Here is a 22,139-nt window from a genome sequence, read left to right as displayed (position 1 = left end):
TTTTCTTGAAAATCATTTTTGCAGTGTACAGCGCTTTGTGAATGTGTTAGCATTTAGCCTAGCCCCATTCATTTCTATGGCTCCAAACAAAAGTTTTATTTTGTGCCACCATACTTACTCGTGTAACTACTCATGTAACAATAGGGAAAACATGGAAGTGTTTGGTGGCTTCTAAATTCATCCCTGTTTGGATCCTAAGGAATAAATGGGGCTAGGCTAAATGCTAACACATTCAAGAAGCGCTGTAAGATTAAAAGTGCATGCATTTAATAAAGATAGGTATGTATTAATTCGTCTAAGTTGAGGTAAGAACATAGTAAAATATAAAAAACTGTGGTGTTTTTCTTTGAGTTACACACAATTGACAGCAGGTGGCATGAGAGATACACTTTGACAGCAACAAGTCTTACACTGAGACAGTTACACAAATACCACTGAAATCTTTCATATGCAAACAAGTCATTTTGATCTTTGAACCATGATCTTGAAATCATTGCCTAATTTGATCTGAGAATAAAGGAAACCCAGACAGCAGACGACTCCGGACCAGATCTGCACCAGATCTGTTCCGGACATGCCGATTTTAGCCCAGATCAACTCGACCTGATTTTTCCAAGTGAGAGGTGTCATTAGTGCAACATATTATGTTGACCTAAGGACAACATCTTTGTAAATAAAACCTAAACCCACCCCAACTCTAACCATAACTAAACCCTCAAATCAGAGGATAAAGATAAGTGAAAACAATAGTCTAGAAGCAGGTTATTGGTTGTAAGCTTTAACTTGAAACAAACTGTAAACCTATTTCTGAAATCTGATTGGTTGATTAAAATGTTGTCCCAGGATCAACATAATGTTGCTCTAAGAACATCAACCACTTGGCAAAATCAGGAAAACCGCCCAGTTCTAGTGCGGATCCGGGCCGGAGTTGTCTAATGTCTGGGGGATCAAAGTCAAGGTCATGGGTTCGATTCAGGAAACGTACAAATCGCTAAATGCACACCTTAAATGCATTGCAAGTCCCTTCAAATAAACATTTCTGCAATATGGGACATGTAAGATGCCCAAAATGAAAGGGGGCCATTTCCCAAGACTTTAAGATGTAAAATAAATCTTTGGTATTCCCAAATTACATTTGTGAAGTTTTAGCTCAAAATACAGATCATTAATATAGCATGTAAAAATTGACACTTAATAAGTGTGAGCAAAAATGTGCCTTTTTTGGGTGTGTCCCCTTAAATGCAAATGAGCTGATGACATGCCAACACTGATCGCAATAATGGTGGTTTGTTGAAATTGAAACTCAATTATGTCAATGATTTTCTCTCTCTGCACTAAAAGGCAGTGCAGATAAAGGGGCGGTATTATCCCCTTCTGACATCATAAGGGGAGCCAAATTTCAATGATCTATGTTTTCACATGCTTGCAGAGAATGGTTTACCAAAAATAAGTTACTGGGTTGATCTTTTTCACATTTTCTAGCTTGATACAACCATTGGAGACACAGTTATAGCACTTAAACAGGGAAAAAGTCCGATTTTTATGATATGTCCCATTTAAACGGTTCCTTTATGTGCATTAAACTATTGAACTGGATAATATTAATGTACTCGTTTCAAAAAGTGAAATAATTGTGGTAAATGCAAGGTCAACAAGTCACTGCTTCATTGAGGGATAGTTTGTGACCTCACAAAAGCCCTGATAAGATTCTTCACGCTGTCTATAATGGACATAAGCGAGTTATGGTAACTGGATATGTATTGATTTCCCACTTTTGTCCTTACGAAGCGAAGGCAGAAAAACAAAAAAGCCATCACATTATGCTAAATGTCTGTCCGGTAGTTGATGGATGGGCGTCAGAGGAGAAATAAAAGGACAGACGAGGTTCAATAAAGAAATTCTTCATTGGCTTTCTGTGGTGATGGTCGATGAATGTCACTGTGAAGCAAAGGACAAACAGGATGAGAATATGAAAGCACATCACAATAACTAAGCATTATTACAGTATTACTGTTTCTTATACTTTTATAAAACTTCTAACTTTAATTAGAAATATGAATCAATCTCACACCATATGTCATGTAGGCAGGTCTGATACATCAAATCTTTCACCTTGGTGAGCCAAAATTATAAAAAAATAAGATTTAGGGACACGAGGTAAGGACCAGAATGCGTTTTCCATTTTGACTGACAATGTACACAATAAAAAAACTCCTTGGATTGCAGCAGTGACTTTCATACGAGCACTATTAAGTATTTATCATTTACTGATTCAATGACCAATGAGAGCACAGATTCCTTAAACATTACAGGAGATCAAAGGTCACTCTTGTTATTTTAGTATTTTAGTTCCTTGTTTCTATCTGAGGTGAAGTTTATGTATTATGTGAAGGCCAATAGGGAAAGCCCAGGACAGGATGGCTGTGTGTTTGGTGTGTGGGAGTTTCCTTATTAGTGGTTTGGTTTCATAGAAACGGAACAGATCAATAAAATCCGTTCACATGAATGTTTTCCCACACAGATATGAGGTGAACTTTTTTTTAAATGTGTCACCCTGAGGTGTCTACATATAGTACAAACACCAAAAAATCCCACCGCCTCTATCTTTGCAATGCATTTATTTGTGTCAATGTCTTACTCATAGTCTGAGAAGCGGTGCTCCCACTCCTCCATCAGTCTTTGTCTTTCTTTTCTTCTGCTTTTGTCAGGTGTCAGCTCATCTCTTTCCTGGACATAGGAGGTGTTGAGGGATCAGAAAGAGGCAGACTAAACAAACCTGACACCGTGACCCTAAAGGTCAGCAGACGGATCGGACTCCACCCTGTGTTAAGCAACACCGCTGCATGAGACACAGCAGCATCTGTAACATCTTAAATTGTTTCTCATGGAAAGCAATGAGATTCAATTAAGAGAAAATGAAGATGTTTTCTTAACTCTCATGCAGATTTTTATCCTGAGCAAAAGACCTTAACGTGTCTCCTACAGAGGTTCAAAAGAGATCTGAGCAATGTCTTAAATTTCAGGTTTGTTAGTCTGCACTGCAAAAAATGACTTTCTAACTTAGTATTTTTGTCTTGTTTTTTTTAGTAGAAATATCAAAAAATTCTTAAATCAAGATGTATTTTCTTGGTGAACAAAATGACCTAAGAAAATAATACTAGTTTTTAGACAAAAAATATACAATTTAAGCGAATTGTGCTTAAAACAAGCAAAAATATCTGCCAATTGGGTGAGAAAATTTTACTTGAATTAAGTGTTTAAGAAAAAAATAAATCTTATTTCACAATTTTTTTCTCACCCCATTTGCAGATAATTTCGCTTGTTTTAAGGCCAATTTCACTTAAATTGTATATTATTTTTCTTAAAACTAGACTTATTTACTAAGGTCGTGGTGCTCATCAAGAAAAAACACCTTAATTTAAGAATTTTTAGATATTTCTATTGAAAACAAGACAAAAATACTAAGTAAGAAAGTCATTTTTTGCAGTGTGGTTTGTCTATATTTGTTTCAACTATAGGTTAACAAGCCAACATTTACATTAAGAATTGCTTAAAGGGACATTCCACTTTTTTTTTTTAAATATTTTCGAAAAAAAAAAATTGAAAACATTTTCCAACTCCCATACACTGCAAAAATTATTTTCAAGAAAAAAAAATTATTTGTATTTTTTCTTGTTTTCAGTAAAAATATTAAAAAATTCTTATGGGGCAAGCAAAATTCTTATTTTCTTGAATTTAGTGTTTAAGAAAAATTGTAAAAAAAAATTTGCTTACCCCATTGGCAGATTTTTTGCTTGTTTTATGCACAAAATCACTTAAATTTGATATGTTTGGTCTAAAAACTGAACTTATTTTCTTGGGTCCTTTTGCTCATCAAGAAAAAGAAAATCTTAATTTAAGAATTTTTGATATTTTTACTGAAAACAAGGCTAAGACATTTTTTTCTTGAAAATACTTTTTTGCAGTGTAGAGTGAAACATTTGATTTTTACTGTTTTGGAAACCATTCAGTTGATCTCCAGGTCTGGTGCTACCACTTTTAGCATAGCTTAGCATAATCCATTGAATCTGATTAGACCATTAGCATCCTGCTAAAAAATAACCAAAGAGTTTGGATATTTTTCCTATTTAAAACTTGACTCTTTTGTAGTTACATTGCGTACTGAGACCGACAAACTGCAAAAAATAATTTTCAAGAAAAAATTTTCTTAGTATTTTTGTCTTGTTTTCAGTAAAAATATCAAAAAATTCTTAAATTAAGATGCTTTTTCTTGATGAGCAAAATGACCCAAGAAAATTATTTTGAAATTTTTTATTGAACACTAAATTCAAGAAAAATTCAAGAAAATTTTTGCTTACCCCATTGGCAGATTTTTTTGCTAGTTTTATGCACAAAATCACTTAAATTTGATATTTTTGGTCTAAAAACTAGACTTATTTTCTTGGGTTGTTTTGCTCATCAAGAAAAAGCATCTTAATTTAAGAATTTGTAGGTATTTTTACTGAAAACAAGACAAAAATACAAAGAATTTTTTTTCTTGAAAATAATTTTTTTGCAGTGCAGAAAATTAAAAGTTATGATTTTCTAGGCAGATATGGCTAGGAACTAAACTCTCATTCTGACGTAATAATCAAGGACTTTGTTATCGTAACATGGCTGCAGGAGGCGCAATGATATTACGCAGCAGCCGAAAATAGTCCCCTTTGTATCTTTCAATAGCAGGGGACTATTTTCGGGTAGTGAGTAATATCACTACGTCTGCTGCAGCCATGTTACGGCAGCAAAGTCCTTGATTATTACACCAGAATAAGAGTATAGTCCTAGCCATATCTGACTAGAAAATCACAACTTTAAATTTTCCGTCGGTCTTAGTACACGATGTAACAACAGAAGAGTCAAGTTTTAAATAGGAAAAATATCGAAACTCTTTGGTTATTTTTTAGCACGATGCTAATGGTCTAATCAGATTCAATGGATTATGCTAAGCTATGCTAAAAGTGCTAGCGCCAGACCCGGAGATCAGCTGAATGGATTCCAAAACAGTAAGAATTAAATGTTTAACTCTAGGAGAGCTGGAAATTTAGGATATTTTCAAAAAAAAGTGGAGTGTCCCTTTAATGGTGGGTATTTTATGTCCTATATCGATGAAATAAGGGGAAACATATCCTACTTATCTTGCATATGACTTACAGAGCTGTAAAGAACAGCATCTGTATTCAAGCATCATCTTCATCAGGCGAACACTGTATCTAGTTTGCCGCACATCCGTTTAATCTTGATTATCCAAGAATGTGCGACCTATTGAGTAAGAGCTTAGTTATGTGTAATGAGCGAGTCACTTAACCTTAGGGTTGCTTCAGGCGGATCATCCTTACAATTAGTGTATTGAAAGCCACTCTGGATGAAAAGCATCTGTTAAGTGGCAAGCAACTAGTCAAGCATTTCGACAGGAGGCATTTAGTGTGGAATGTTAGTGAATGTGTAAACTAGTAACCCAGAGATGATGTCAGACAGATAACATCTTTGGGGGGCGGCATGTGTTGTGCAGGCCTCGCCGCCTGATTCTTCCTGTCAGATAAACTGTGTGAACAGGTGAATGGTGGCTTTCGTCATCGTGCTGGAGGTGTCAAACACATCCTCGTATTTCACAAATATCTGCTTGTCATTTCTTGTCACTCAAAATGAGAACATGCCATAAAGGTGGTGACCAAATTCTTATTTTGTTGCAATAAATATTAATTCAAACAATTCAATAACATGAAATAAAAAAAGACATTCACTGCAAATATGAAAAATTCTTAGTATTGTTGTCTTGTTTTCAGTAAAAATGTCAAAAAATTCTTAAATTAAGATGCTTTTTCTTGAATTTAGTGTTTAAGAAAAATGTTCAAGATTTTTTTGCTTGTTTTATGCACAAAATCACTTAAATTTGATAGTTTTGGTCTAAAAACTAGACTTATTTTCTTGGGTCGTTTTGCTCATCAAGAAAAGGCATCTTAATTTAAGAATTTTTAGATATTTTTACAAAAAAAAAAAAAAAAAAAAAATACTAAGAAAATTGTTTCTTTTTTTTTTCAGTGTACAATGCACAAAAATGACTTTTTTATTTCTTAGAATTTTTGTCTTGTTTTCAGTACAAATATCTAAAAATCAAATTTTTGGACAAAGAAAAAAACATAACATTTAAATGAATTTGTGTATAAAACAAGCCAAAAAAAAAAAAATTTCTGCCAATGGGGTAAGATTTTTTTAAAATTTTGAATTAAGTATTTAAGAAAAATATTTTTTCTTGTTTTATGCACAAATTCACTTACATTTTATATTTTTTGTGTTAAATCTAGACTTATTTTATTAGGTCATTTTGCTCAGTGAACAGCATTTATTATGCTTAGTTCATGTCAATTTCAGTATTTACTAATACATTTTCACATAAGTTAATGCACAATGAACACGATTTTTTATTGACTAACTAACATCAACAAGATCAATAAATGCTGCAAAATTTTGCTCATTGTAAGTTCATGCTAGCTAATGTATTTATGTTGACATAAGGTATATGTTTTATGAATATGTGTGTTTTGAGGAGTAAACCTTTGTGCTGCTAACTTACATAGCAACACCCTGAAAAAATGCTGGGTTGTTTCAACTAATAGTTGTGTAAAATATGAAAATCTTTGACTCAATGTTTCCATATTTTACCCAACAATGGGTTAAAACAACCCAGCATTATTAGCATGCATTATACTGCATTATTCATTTCACATAAATCATTTAACATAAATATAAAAAAATTAAATCCTTATTTTATGTTTGTTCATTTTATACATGTTAGATAAAGAAAAAAAATGCTAGGTTGTTTTCAGCCCAGCGTTGAGTCAAAAAGGGATGACCCCAACCTGTTAATTTAACCTACAGTATGCTGGGTTGTTTCATCCCAAACTACTGAGTTGTTTTAACCCATTGTTGGGTCAAATCTAAACACTTTCAGGGTTAATTGAACCCAACAGCTGGGTTCGTCCCTTTTTCACCCAACGTTGGGTTAAAAACAGTGGCGGCTTGCGACTGCTCATCAGAGGTGCGCAATTTCAAAATATGTGTTTGAAGTGTCATGTGTATTGCTCATGTTTTCAAAATATGTGTTTGTTACGTCATATGAACCATGTGCATCACGTGTTTTGTCAAAATAAGTGCCTGCTGCACATGCATCAAAACCGTTTATGATAAAAGAGACGCTCACGTTCACAAAATACACGCAAGACACTCCCTTAACACTAAACTCTGATTACGCATGAGATTATACGAGTATCTGGCAAACGTGAGCGTCTCTTTTATCACAAACCCTTTAGACGCGTCTGCAGCAGGCACTTATTTTGACAAGACATAGGTTCACTCGACACGCAGAACACATATTTTGAAATTAAGAACAACACACACACATAATGGGCTACATACATGTTGTGACGAACTTCGCATCGAGCGCCCTCCTAAAAGAAGTCACCGACTGCCAATGGTTAAAAATAACCCAGCATTTTTTAGAGCGTGAGGTCTCTAGATTTGGGTCATTATTGCTTTAAGAAATATGACACAAAATTGCACCGTTTATGGAAACTGCAACAAAAATAATGACTATTGTAATATTATTTTATATTTGTAATATTGCATATTGTATATTAACGCCGGAGGAAACCCTTTTATTAGCAGCAATTAACATTGGCCAAATTTGACCCGTGGGTTCTCCAGGGTTAAGAAAAAATACACACATACATTCTTTGGTACTTTAGTATCCACTTAAAATATCCTTGCTGTATTGCTTTGTAATGGTATGTAAGCTCTGAAACAGTTGATTCTGATATGGATGTGTATGGGAGAATGTCATTGTTAACATTGTTGCAGCGAACCGAGGGTCACGTCTAGGGTGCGGTGAAAGGGAGCCGAAGCATTTGCTGCTTTTTCCATCCCTAACACTCTTCATCACCCGCTCTATATCCCCATCTCTCTTGGGTGGGAACAGGTGGAGAGGGCCTGGATTTCAGTTGTGGTGTGGACTGACAGACATATTTGTACAGAAATGAAAGGGGATTGGTGTGTGACTCTGTGGGCGTAGCGATCAGCTGTCCAAAGGGCTGGCGAGTGAAAATGTGGCTCGGATTGAAGCTGGCACAGGCAGTGGGTGGAAAGGTCAGTGGTTTTTGTCTTCACACCTCACATCCCAGAATAGCAACCGTGGTAGGCTGCGATCCTCACGGTGTAGAAACATTAAGCAGCTTGTGAGGGTGTTAACAAAGCAATGCATGAGAAGCAAGGTGTGTGACGCTGTTTATTTGTCGGCAATCCTTGCTCTTGTAATGGTTTTGTTTCAGACAGTTTTTGTGAATTTTGAAACACCAATCAATAGGGTAAAAGATGTGAACAAAATAAAGTAAAACGTTAACAATCAGAGCACAGATAGCAAACGGCTCTGGGCCAGATCCGCGCCGAAGTCAGCACTTTCGGTGCAGATCTGGCCCATAGTCGTCCGCATTGCCTAGCAGATGTGGATATGTTTGTGACATTGTTCAGATCTCTACTGAAACTAATGCAGATATTTATGAGATATTTCTGTTTCTTTTCTAAGGACAACCCAGATAGCAATGAGTCGGCGGACCACCGGCGGTGCTCTGGAGGCAGTAAGCGTCATAAGGGAGTAATCGCAAACAGGTCTGACGGCGGACCGTGCTGGCGGCATCTCGCAACAAATGGGAGTGACGTATTCGGCGGCAAAAGTTTCATCCCCGCCAGCGGGACGCACCTATAGCCGACACCTTGGGGCTGGCGGCAAAAAGAAGCCATGCGGATATTTTTTGCTATCTTGGAAATAGTAGAGAGAGATGCACGCAGAAGACTTATGCCACATACACACCAAACGCGAGGCATTGCGTTTTTCGCTCTAGATTACTCGCAAATTTTTCACCCGAGTTGAATATTTTCAACTTGGGCGAAGATGCATTTGATGCAAACATGCCGCCCATATTGCATCATTCGCATCGCCCCACGCGAGGACACGTCTGATCGCACATTTGAATTGAATTTTTATGTAATCTACTCGCGCACATCGATGAACTCGCGTCTGATGTGAACCCACAGTTAGGCGAAGGTTTTCATTTGCTCTCATTATAATCTTATTGATGTCTGTGAAAGATAATTACTGTAAAATTAAATCTCATCAGATTTTTTTTACTTATGGGGGATGATAAAAGTTTGAAAAAAATCTCAAAAAGCAGGAGACGTAAGCGTGTCTATTTTATCTCATTGCTGATTTTGCTGTCTGCACTGCAAAAAATTATTTTCAAAAAAAAGAAATTATTAGTATTTTTGTCTTCAGTAAAAACATCTACAAATTGTTAAATTAAGATGCTTTTTCTTGATGAGCAAAACAACCCAAGAAAATAAATCTAGTTTTTAGACCAAAAATATCAAATTTAAGCGATTTTGTGCATAAAACAAGCAAAAAAAATCTGCCAATGGGGTAAGCAAATTTTTCTTGAATTTTTCTTGAATTTAGTGTTTAAGAAAATTTTCAAGATTTTTTTGCTTACCCCATTGGCAGATTTTTTTGCTTATTTTGTGCACAAAATCACTCAAATTTGATATTTTTGATCTAAAAACTAGACTTTTTTCTTGGGTCGTTTTGCTCACCAAGAAAAAGCATCTTAATTTAACAATTTGTAGATATTTTTTCTGAAAACAAGACAAAAATACTAAGAATTTTTTTCTTGAAAATCATTTTCTGCAGTGTGATCCTATTATCCGACAGGTCAAAGTTTTGTGTGCAGAAAATAAAAGGATAAAATGCATATGTAGTCACAAAAGTGCTCACAAATATTACAAAGTAACACAGAGCACAGTCCAAACCGAATCAAGATTAACAAGAGTGAGTCAAATAAACTTTTTGCAAAAACATTTGCACAATCAGCATCAATAATCTGAAACATAATCACGTCTGCTGCCCATTAGCCAGCGGGAACAAAAAGAGAAAATGTCGTTAAAACAATGACGTGCCCACAGTAAATGCCCAATGCCAAACCATTAAAACATGCTTAGAGCCCATTACGAATCCATAAGACAGACTGCACTTCAGCTCAAATCTCCTGACTCAGCCTTCTTCGCAAACCCTCATCATCGTCATCAGGGATTTTACAGGCCTGGCTTCCTCTCTGTTTCCCATGGTGATTCTGCTCAGTGCTTATTCTCTATCTGCTTTTCCTACAGGATATCAGTTTTTCCCTCTTCCTTTTACCATCACTGTTTACTTGACCTACTTCTTATGAGAAAGAAAGAGAAAGAGAGAGTGTGTGTGGGTGTGAATGTCAAGCTAAACTAGATAAAGGGAAAGAAATGAAAAGAAAGTTTGAGGGAAAATATCCAAACAGCACACTGTGTTAAACAATAGAAAGTCAGAGAGCAAACGTGCCAAAAGCTTACAGTGCAATATTCCTATTCTTATTCGTATGTTTTTCCTTATGTTTAAAGGATTACTCCACTTTTCAATGTACACACCCTTATTTCATCCAAGATGTTGATGTCTTTCTTTTTTCAGTCGAGAAGAAATTAAGTTTTTAGAGGAAAACATTCCAGGATTTTTCACCATATAGTGAACTTTAGTGGATCTACAGCATTTGATCAAACATGGGTGTATACGGCTCTAGACACTATAAAACGGATGTGTTAAAAACAACACATTAGTGTTGATTCTGGGACAACACACTAAATCACTGTCCCAGAATCCACCCATATCTGTGTTATTATTGAAACAACACATCTTGTGTTACTTTTAACACAGTTGGGTTTTATTTTAACACGAAAACAACACAAAACGACACATAATGTGTTAAAAGCTTAACACAAAAAGATGTGTAAAAAATTAACACATCCTTTCTGTGTATATATGGTTGTAGTGCCCATGATGTCACCTGTAGGTTTCTGAAGAGCATTTTTGAATCCCAAGCTGGCGGAGCCTGCAGTCGTCATCTTAGCATTGCGTCACTGCATGTCACTCTCGGATATCCGAAAATTGGCAAAAAAACAAAACGTGGGTGGAGCTGAGGTGCCTGGTTGCTTAAACCACGGCTGCTTTGCTCGACGGTAGTGACAGCAGCGGCAATTTAACTGTCACTCAAGTGGCCACGCCCTTAATCATGCAAAACGTTATGGCCTAATAGCTTTAACGGATGAGTTACAAAAAAAAATCTCCAGTCTCTAGCGGCCAATCAATGAGTTGCAGTTTAAGTCACTTTCATGTTGGATTCACAAGGGAGACCAGAAGGTTGCCCCTTGGCGGAAAAACCAAGAAAAAAAGATATTCGCTTAATGTTGACAACCGATAAACAAAACCCTGGCTTCAACGTTTTTATTGGCCTGCAGGAGGCAATCTGTGTCACTAGTTTTAGATAGTAATCACCGCCAACTTGGCAAAACTGATTATTGTATCCCATTGGACGTTTCAATATTGCAGACGACTTGCATATAGCGGCCCATAGAAACAACCGATAACGATAATGATAACATATCTATGTATATATCTACTGTATAACTACCATGAGATGTGTATTTTACTATTAACTATTCATCTTTGCATGCATGCTAAACTGGAGCAATGGCAAGGTCCCGGGTTTCAATCCCATAGAATACATAAAGTATTAAAAAAATCTAAAACTTGCATTTGATCTACTTTGGATAAAAGCATAAATGGATTTCCGCATTATCATGCATGCTTTTTTGGCTAATATCATGATCCCTTTCATGCCAGAAAAGAAAAGTGTGACTTGTGTTAATGTTACAACATATTTTAAGGCAATGAATTTAACTAAGTGATAATGTTTTCATGTCAACACTGACAGTAAATGACACCCTTGTTTTATGGGAATATGTTTGGTAGCCATATATTAGCCTGTCTTAATACTGTTTTAAGCTTAAACATTCAAAAGCATGCATTCAAAAAAGTGTATTATGTTATATTGGGAAAATTGGGATCAAGGCAAAACTACTGATAATCAGTGGTTGTTTTTACATGTACAACCGATAATGTCTGATAACAGTTTTAAAGATAAATAAAGCATTCAACAGCTCATGTGGCCTGAACATGGTGGCCATTAAGAGTATCTATATCCATATCTATATAGCAGATCCTAAGCACAGGATTTGTCTTTTTGATATATTGCAGAGTGACTTTGTAATGTTGTAGAACAGCAGTAAAAGCACATAATACTTCTTGGAGACGTTCAAAATGAGATGGGAAATGCCATCCACAACACAAAGCCTGCCTTTGTGAGTATTCCAGGCTTTAAAGGTCTTCTGAAGGACAGCCAGAGAAGCGATATGCCGAAGATTTATTTAGTGTCAGGCAGAAATATAACATCCTCTAGCGGCTGACGCATTCAGCCATCAATCAAGCCGGAAGTCGGACTCTGATTGGTGCAGCCTGTGGAGCGGGGAGGGGTTTGGCAACGGCGAGTCCATTCTTAAACATAATCAGTAAGATATGAAACTGCTTTTTCTGGACGCTGTGAATGCCAGTGGCTTTGAAAGGGCTGCCAAGTGCCAGCTGCGACTTTGAATGGTGAGCACAAGCCAGTACAAGCCGGTACAACCCACAAGACATTACAGAGACTACTAATGAAACGCAGAACATTTCTATGCATTATGAGTACATCCAAACTTCAATTCTTGATAATGGACTGATAATCAATAATGTTTACTAAGTCAAGCATCACAGTGCATATTTATAGTTCATACTTAGGGTAAAAGATTTAAGGCTTGTCATGTATCATTTGTGCTACAAATTAAAAAGACCCCAATTTGGGCTCCTCTAGTATGCCACCATCTAGCTGAGCAACCACACCTAAAAACCTACAGTAACATTCACCTTACTAGCCCTTTCATCAGGATACAAAAAGATGCTGGTATGGTGTTGATACTTTTTGACTAGTTGGCAGCAGTAAGTGCATTCTTTGAGGTGCCCAAATGTAACAGTTTAATGAGATTAAAACGATGTGCTGCCACTTACACACTCAAAACAATAGACAGTCGGTGATAAGGTTGCAAAGGGGCGGAAAGATTTACATTTACATTTAGTCATTTAGCAGACGCTTTTGTCCAAAGCGACTTACAAATGAGGTACACAATAGAAGCAATTATAGCAACACAAGAACAGCAATAAATAAGTGCACTGGAAATAACCTCATCAATTCCAACACAGTATAAATGACCATGGGTTAGTTTTTCTTTAAAGAATGTATAGATAAAGATCAGGAAAAAATAAAAGAAAACGATAGAAAGTCTTATATAAGGAGGTGAGGTAATGGCGGAAGATTCCGGTAAACTTCCAGAAACTTTCCATGAAACTTAACCTGGGAAAATTTTGGAAATATTTCAAATTGGGAACATAAGAGGAATTTATAAGAATTTATGGGAATTTATTGAAATTATTTGGAAATTTAGAGACATTTTATATAAACCATATCATCCCATACAACAAAAAAATATTTTTCTGGCCAAAAATATATTTTAAATATATGCTAAATACATTTTGTAGAAAGTAATGCTCAATTAAATATATTTTTGAATTTGTAAATATTTAGTTTTAACATTCATATATCAACATATATTTTAACGTTTATTTCAAGGAAATTCTAATTTTACATTCCATATGGCAAAAAGTGTATTCTTTGACAAAAAAATAATATATTAATATATACTAATACAAATACATTTTATGAATTATATTTTATTTGTAAAGTTACAAATATATTTAATTTTTACCTTTTCTAACCTGTTATGTTTACATATTTTTTATGCGACGTTAATATCCTTGGATTAAAATATATATAATGTATGGAGGGCTTAATATATGCTTTAAAATTTATTTATTTTTAAATTTTTAAATATATTTAAAACATATATTTTTGCTGTATGGGATATACAAATTTAAATAAACATTTGCTTTGGTCATAAGCAGACATGCATGCAAGGTAATACGAATTTATAAAATGACATTAAAAAAAAGAAAAGAAAAGAATTACCCCAAACAAAAATTTTATTTTACATAAACTGATCTTTGTTTAAATAAATTGTTATTTTATAACTTTTCATTCATCAAAAAATCCTGATACTTGCGCTTCAAGTCTGAATTTAATTGATAAAAAACTTAAAATTTTTTTCTAGTAAGCCAGGGGTGTCCTGCTCCTGGAGGGCCGGTGTCTCTGCAAAGTTTTATTCCAACCCTAATCAAACTGATCCAGCTAATCAAGGTCTTACTGGGCAGACTAGATACTTTGAGGTAGGTGTGTTGAGGGAAGTTTTAGCTAAACTCTGCAGGACACCGGCCCTCCAGGAAAGTCTTTGGACACCCCTGTAGTAAGCAGTGGGCTGTGTGCATGTGAGTTATGTGCAGGGTAGAAATTCAACTGAAACTGCATTAAATCTTGTTTTATTTAATTATTTGGTAACACTTTACTTGAAGGGGTGTTCATAAGACTGACATGACACCTTCATAATCATGACATGACATTTTATGTAAGTTTATGACAACTTTCATTAAGTGACATTTACTAAATTATGTCATTTTTACTGTAAAATATGACGTTGTTTGAGATGTCTTTGTTATGACAACTTGACATAAACCAATACATCATAACTTGTCATAAATCTGTCATAAACATGACGTAGCAGATTAATGATCAAACTTAAGACACTACCTAGCTTTATGGGTTAACATTACGTTAAATTGTCCTATGATTGGCTTTGACATTGGCTGTCATGAGGCTATTATAAATGTGTCACAAATATTTTTCTGACCACTTTTTACCAGTGATACAAGTTGAATTTGTCATTAAAATGTCAGTGTTAATACTCTGCCAAGTTGTTTTATAACAGCATCATTAATATTTTTCTTGACCTCAACTACAGTGGTACATATTGAAGCTAAAGCTATAGTTTCTTAAGTTTGATAATTAATCTGCTATGTCAAGCTTATGACAGATTTATGACAAGTTATATTGTCTTTTAATGTCAAATTGTCATGACAAGTAATGATGTATTGTTTTATGTCAAGTTTTAATAACAAAGACATCTCAAACAATGTCATCTTTGTATAAAAAATGACACTTAATGACAGTTGGCATAAACGTGCATAAAACTATGAACACCCCTTCAAGTAAAGTGTTGTTAATTTCCATATATTCCTTTTAATTCCTATAAAAAAAATTCCAACGTTGAATTTTGCAACCCTACTGATTAATTTACATGTTGATTTATTTAATATATTTATTGATTTATATGAAATGCAGTCATTTCACAATAGGTTTTTATTGACTAATAAAAATAACAAAAGGTTTGTAATGGAAACCAGAATACGTGACTGTACAGTAGGGAGGTAGCTTTTCCCATCAAAAATATGTGATTGCAAGGCTCAAGCGGCCAGCATTGTGGTTTTTCACAAACACCCATATTTCTTCAGAAAATCCACATTTATGTAATATTGTCTCAATACCATTACGATGCCTTGAAGTTTAAATGAGATTCAGCTGAGCCGACGCATATGGCATGTATGCTTTGTTCTATGTTTTCTTTGGTCGGGTTTTCATTAAATACGTTGTTCATCTAAACATAACTGCGGGGCACATGAATGAACGGCACAGGATATAGCAATGATTTATTTCTTCACATAAAAAGAGTACAACATGGCTGCACTAACCAGATTAATAGTATTCAGAAATTGTACGGTACTTTGGTAGAAAGACTCCATAGCCCTTCATAGTTAAAGGAGAAATGAAAAACATTTCACTAAAACATGTTCAAAGAATTTAATAAATATACACATGTGACAATATGACTAAAGATAATGAGAAGTCCTCATCATAACAAAAGAAGGACCCACATATGTGTGTGCGAGTTTATTGTGTGTGAATTTCAAAATGTTATGAGACCATCTGAGGATTTTACCGCAGTAAAGGCACTCCCTTATTTTACAATCCCTATTTTTCTTTTCTCATCAAGCCTAATGTCTCTCTGTTTTCTCATCATTGAACATTACGAGACAGCCGGTCTGAGAGTCATAAGCCCGGCGTTCTGTTTCTCTGCGTTCCAGTGAATGAGTTTTATTGCTGTAAAATGTGACCTGTCTTATGAGTTCCTGTCAGTTGATATTGTGTTTTCTCTAGTTATGTCTCTAAGCCGGGAGGATAGGATATGTATTTATTACAGTGTGTGTAGAGTTTGTGTGGATCATGTTTAGCTATGAATCCTGGCAGGTACAGTTCACAACTGGGACACTTTGTTACCAGGGTCACGTATGCTAACAAACAGATCTTTGCTATAATTACCAGTGACAAGGTTCTCATGAGCCCAAGAGACATTAAACAGTCCATGGAAAACATGAGATGACTCAGCACAGGAAGATGATGGATGTTACCATGGTAACCAACAGCCGGTCATGATGCAGGCTGTCTATCACCTCATAGACCTCAGTGTTTCTTTGCTGCACATAATCATAAGGTATGTAGCTTTGCTGACACAGTGTTTTTCACAAGAGTGAGTTTTATTTTTATGGAGCCAGTGATATCTGTGTTTTCATAAAATGACTTTGTCCCTCCAAAGTGGTCAATTGTTCTTTCAATAAAAAAATATATAATGAATATAACTTAAAGGAATATTCCATTTTCTTAAAAGAAAAATCCAGATAATTTACTCACCACCATGTCATCCAAAATGTTGATGTCTTTCTTTGTTCAGTCGAGAAGAAATTATGTTTTTTGAGGAAAACATTGCAGGATTTTTCTCATTTTAATGGACTTTAATGGAGCCCAACATTTAATACTTAACTCAACACTTAACAGTTTTTTTCAACGGAGTTTCAAAGCTCTATAAACAATCGCAAATGAGGCATTAGGGTCTTATCTAGCAAAACGATTGTCATATTTGACAAGAAAAATAAAAAATATGCTCTTTTAAACCACAACTCTTCGCCTAGGTCTGATCCAGCACAACCTAACGTAAATAAATATAAAACGCACATTTGCGGACCATTTTAAACAATAAACTGACCTAAAGACATTAATTAGTATCAGTTGACATACAACAACGTAGGAACGGTCCTCTTTCAACACACCTGTAAACACTGGGGCGGAGTTTCGCGTTCGTCTTCTGTGACCTCTTGACGTCATGACGTATTGCGTGGGGACCTGATCTAGACGAGAAGTTGTGGTTTAAAAGTGGAAAAGTGGACAGTCGTTTCGCTAGATAAGACCCTTATGCCTCGTTTGGGATCGTTTATAGTCCTTTGAAACTCAGTTGAAAAAAGTTAAGTGTTGAGTTAAGTATTAAATGTTGGGCTCTATTAAAGTCCATTAAAATGAGAAAAATCCTGCAATGTTTTCCTAAAAAAACATAATTTCTTCTCGACTGAACAAAGAAAGACATCAACGTTTTGGATGACATGGTGGTGAGTAAATTATCTGGATTTTTCTTTTAAGAGAATGGAATATTCCTTTAAGAGAACAGGGTGTGTGTTATGGACGTCAAACCAGGTCATTTTAATTCCTCTTTTAAAAGACATCTGTGACCCTGGACCACAAAACCAGTCATACAGGGTAAATATGTAGCTACAAGCTAAATAAATAAGCTTTCCATTGATTTATGGTTTGTTAGGATAGGAAAATATTTGTCTGGAATACAACTGGAATCCTTTAAAGTTGTTCAAATGATACACAAACATGGGGAAGACTGCTAACTTGACAGTTGTCCAAAAGATGACTATTGACACCTTGCACAAGGACTGCAAGACATAAAAGGTCATTGCAAAAGAAGCTGGCTGTTCACAGAGCTCTGTGTCCAAGCACATTAATAGAGAGGCGAAGGGAAGGAAAAGATGTGGTAGAAAAAAAATGTACAAGCAATACGGATTACCGCATCCTGAAGAGGATTGTGAAACAAAACCCATTCAAAAATGTGGGGGAAATTCACAAAGAGGGGACTGCAGCTGTAGTCAGGAACTTAAAGAACCACTACGCACAGAAGTATGCAAGACGTGGGTTTCAGCTGTCGCATTCCTTGTGTCAAGCCACTCTTTTTCAACTTTTCTATGATGTTATAACCAGCACCTGCATACTTACAGTACACACAGAGGTCTTATTAAGGTTGCAGTAGTAAAAACATTTACACTACATTTCTGCACTGGGCAGATGATTTCATCCAAAGCGACTTCAAGCTATACAATATTTATCAGTATTTGTGTTTCCTGGGAAATCGTACCCACAAGCTTTTCATTGCTAATGCTCTACCAATGAAGCAACAGGAACAGTCTGTTTAATTCCTAAATGTCGGAGACACTCCCCCTTCCTGCTGATTGTGACAAATGTAGTGTGCGGCAATAAAACACAGAACATTTTCACTGCCCACCATTACCATTTACAATCCATTTGCTCTTATCTCATAATGGCCCAGTGAGTGATGCATTAGGATAATATTTTTAAACAGTCTTGTCATAATAACCGAGATACATCAGATAGCATGAGTTTATGCAAGAATTGGAGACAACTGGATAAGATACGATGGGTATAATGTCAAGGAGGGTAAGATAAGGGTTCATGCATTTGGAAAAATGGGCCACAAGATTAAGTTAGGAAACTGCTGGTGTAGAGAAACAACTGTGACAAAAGCATAAGCTGAATATATTATCCAAGCGTTCCTGTAGCTCAATTGGTAGAGCATCTTACCATTGTCGCTTGGGGTTAGAATCACTTTCTATTACATTTTTAGACATCCAAACCAATAACAACAACTAACACCAACTCCAGGCGAGAATAGTTTTAAAAGCGGAAGAAATATGTAGAAACCAATACATAAAAGTACATCCTAACCCAAACCCCAAATCTAACCCCAACCCCAAGCGACAATGATTTAAAAATAGGGATATGAAAAAACAATACATAAAATGACACGTAAAATAAATTTGTGCCACGGACATGAAAAACTATTTATTTGCGCGAGTGACATGAAAAAGACATTTGTGCTCAAGGCACGAAAAAAATCAGAATTTGTGTCATGGAATTTTTTGTGACTATAACACGACTTTCCGTGAAATCATATTGCAACTAATAGTGCATTACAAGTTATTACATTTATCATTATGTGTGTGTGTTTCCTGGAGATCAAACCCATGATCTTTTACGCTGCTAATGCAATGATCTACCACTGAGCTACTGGAAATATCGCACAGCCATTCTGTTTATTATTCTCAGTCTTACTCTCGCCATGCCTCTCTATTCTGGCATGTTCAATAAATGAGCCAAAAGCACATGCTGATGAATGTGAATGGTTTCCCACAATGCACTGGGACTTAAAGGGCGGTGTGCCGGGCAGGGGGGGACCAGGGAGGCGACTCAGTGCACATGGCCCCATTAGCCTGATGGGGTTTTTATTAAATTAGCTAAGGCAGTCAACGGATGCCTCCTTTTCCATCCGAACACCAAGAGAGAGAGAGATAGTGAGCGAGAGAGCCGCTCAATCACATTAAAGTCCTTATTTCATTTGCCAAAGGGGAATTATGGGGGGTGTTGCTTCTCTATGGGCGAGAAAACACAAGGGCTCATAAATAGGGACATATAGAGGAAATAGAAAAAAAAGCGGGGTGGGTGGAAGCGACGGTTGACAAGAGCGACAATTTATCGCACACGTGGCCGTGTGACAGCATGCTATAGTTTGCTGCCTGCCAAAAGGAATTTTTAAAATGGGATGCAATTATTCTCAACTTCATATTGTTGTCAGCAGGTGTGTGCTGAATGAATTTGGCTATGTTTGGTATAGCATACTAACATGCATACTACTATTACTGGGCAGCACTACTTAGTATGCATAGTATTTACAGCATGGCTCTCCGACCTTGTCCGTGCCAATTTCAACTCCAAGCCTAATCAAACACACCTCAACATGTACAGTATTAGTGTAAAAACTGAGTAAAATTATTTAGACTTAATTATACATCATTCTGTATTCAATGGCTTTGTTAGCATGCCTGTGTGTATGTAAGTAATGTGTAAAAAGGGAACTCACGTGTGTGCAAGGGGGCCGTTTTTATTACACTTTAGGGCCATTTACACATAATGCATTCTTGTGTCCATCTGTAAAGATTTTTCAGTGTTTTTCTAGGTAAACATGCACAAGATGGGCGTCTTTGATCACCGTGACGCTGTGTCAAATTAAAACTATTAGACTTTTAAACAAGCGTCTCGAGACACCTGCGTTTTGTTCTGGTCCATCACGCTCCATCTAGCTTTTTATTAACACAAGAACACGTCCCGAGTAAACGGCGCCCATGCATGCAAAACAACTCCATCCAAAATCCACCACTCGGTGCTTATTTACAGCAGGTGCCTTTTTAAAAGCAGACGTCCAAACGAAACCAAAGATAATGGACAAGGTTGGAGAAGGTTGTCTGAGTTTGACCTCTTTTGGATGACATTAGTCTGTCCAATTAAGACAACAAAACAACAGCAGGAAGGACAACATCAGACTAATAATGACAGTCCTGCTTACGTTACATTGGCGTCTGTGGTCCACATTACAGCTGCGGGCTGTAGCAGATGTGCATTTCTAAATACATGTATGCATTGCTCACATTACTTCATTCCAGACTAACATCCTAACCAGAGGATGAGTGAATGCTGTCAGCTTTTAATTAAATCAAATGATCAAACTGTTGCTCTTGCTTAAGTCTCTTGCTTTCCTTGGTTTCATAGTCTCCTGATCTATAAAATAGCAAAACATGTTTCCTTTAGGAATATTGATGCAGGGGAACACTTAAGGATTCAGTGTTTCCCACAGGAATTTGGGGAGACTGTGGTGGTGATGACGTCACCCGCTTATTAGCATATATATGACGTCATCATGTTGTGTTTGAGTTTGATCTAGTGTTGGCACCTGAAATATGTTTCACTTCTGCTCTTTGATCTGTATCTGTATTTGATCTGTATTATATATCAAATTATATTTTAAGCCGAATTAAGCTGTTTTAAATGGTGAAATAAAAATGTAAATGGGAATCATGAAAATTCTATTTGTGGGGGCCAGTGTTGATTCTGTGGTGGGCCACCACAAATAAATCAATGTATGGGAAACACTGGGATTTCATAGGAGTGGCTAATCAATAATTTATTGGTTTTATACTACAATTGTGTATGCAGACCAGAAAGGCCGTTAACTCGCTTGGACTCAGACAATCAATAAAAAGCATCACACTTAAACTCATTTGAATATCATTAGCATCTATAATTAAATTTAAGAGTCTTAGAGAACCGAGATGACATCATCTTTTAATGCATTCCTACTGCAAAATCCGACTTAAACCAGCATAAACTGTTGAGCTGGAATTAGCTTGTCTCCCAGCTTGGTTTGCTGGTGTAGCAAGCTGGTATAGCTTTGTTTTGGTCACTTTTTAAGCTCCAGCTGACCCACTAGCTTGCCCAGCTTTCCCTGCTGGAAAAAAACAGCATTCCAGCAAGACCAACATGTGTTGTGTTTTGGTGCTGGTTTGCACCAAACCAGCATCAGCACCAGCATCAGCACCAGCTAAACCAGCACCAACCCAGCATCAGCACCAGCTAAACCAGCACCAAACCAGCATCAGCACCAGCTAAACCAGCACCAAACCAGCATCAGCACCAGCTAAACCAGCACCAAACCAGCACTAGCACCAGCATCCCATGCTGGTCATACCAGCAAGGTCAGCATGTTATGTTTTGGTGCTGGTATGCTGGTGACCACCAGCTAAACCAGCATCAAACAAGCATAGACCAGCATAATTCCCATGCTGGTCCATGCTGGTTTGATGCAGTTTTTTTTCAGCAGGGTTGCCAGGCTGGGATGACCAGCTTAAACCAGCTACTGCCACCCTAAACCAGCAAAAACCAGCTACCAGCTTTTGCTGGTCTTAGCTGGATTTTTAGCTGCACATGAACAACGTGTTGACTGTTTTTAAAACATTTAGCCAGACCAAAGCAAAAATTTTTAAAAGTTGAGTTCTTGTTTCAGTCAGACTGAAACTGAAGCATTAAGTGCATATAAACATACAGCATGAGATTTGTAAAGAGAAGAAGCATGTAAACGAT

The sequence above is a fragment of the Paramisgurnus dabryanus genome, chromosome 2 (assembly GCF_030506205.2).
Source record: "Paramisgurnus dabryanus chromosome 2, PD_genome_1.1, whole genome shotgun sequence".
Lineage (NCBI taxonomy): Eukaryota > Metazoa > Chordata > Actinopteri > Cypriniformes > Cobitidae > Paramisgurnus > Paramisgurnus dabryanus.
This window is presented reverse-complemented; position numbering follows the sequence as displayed.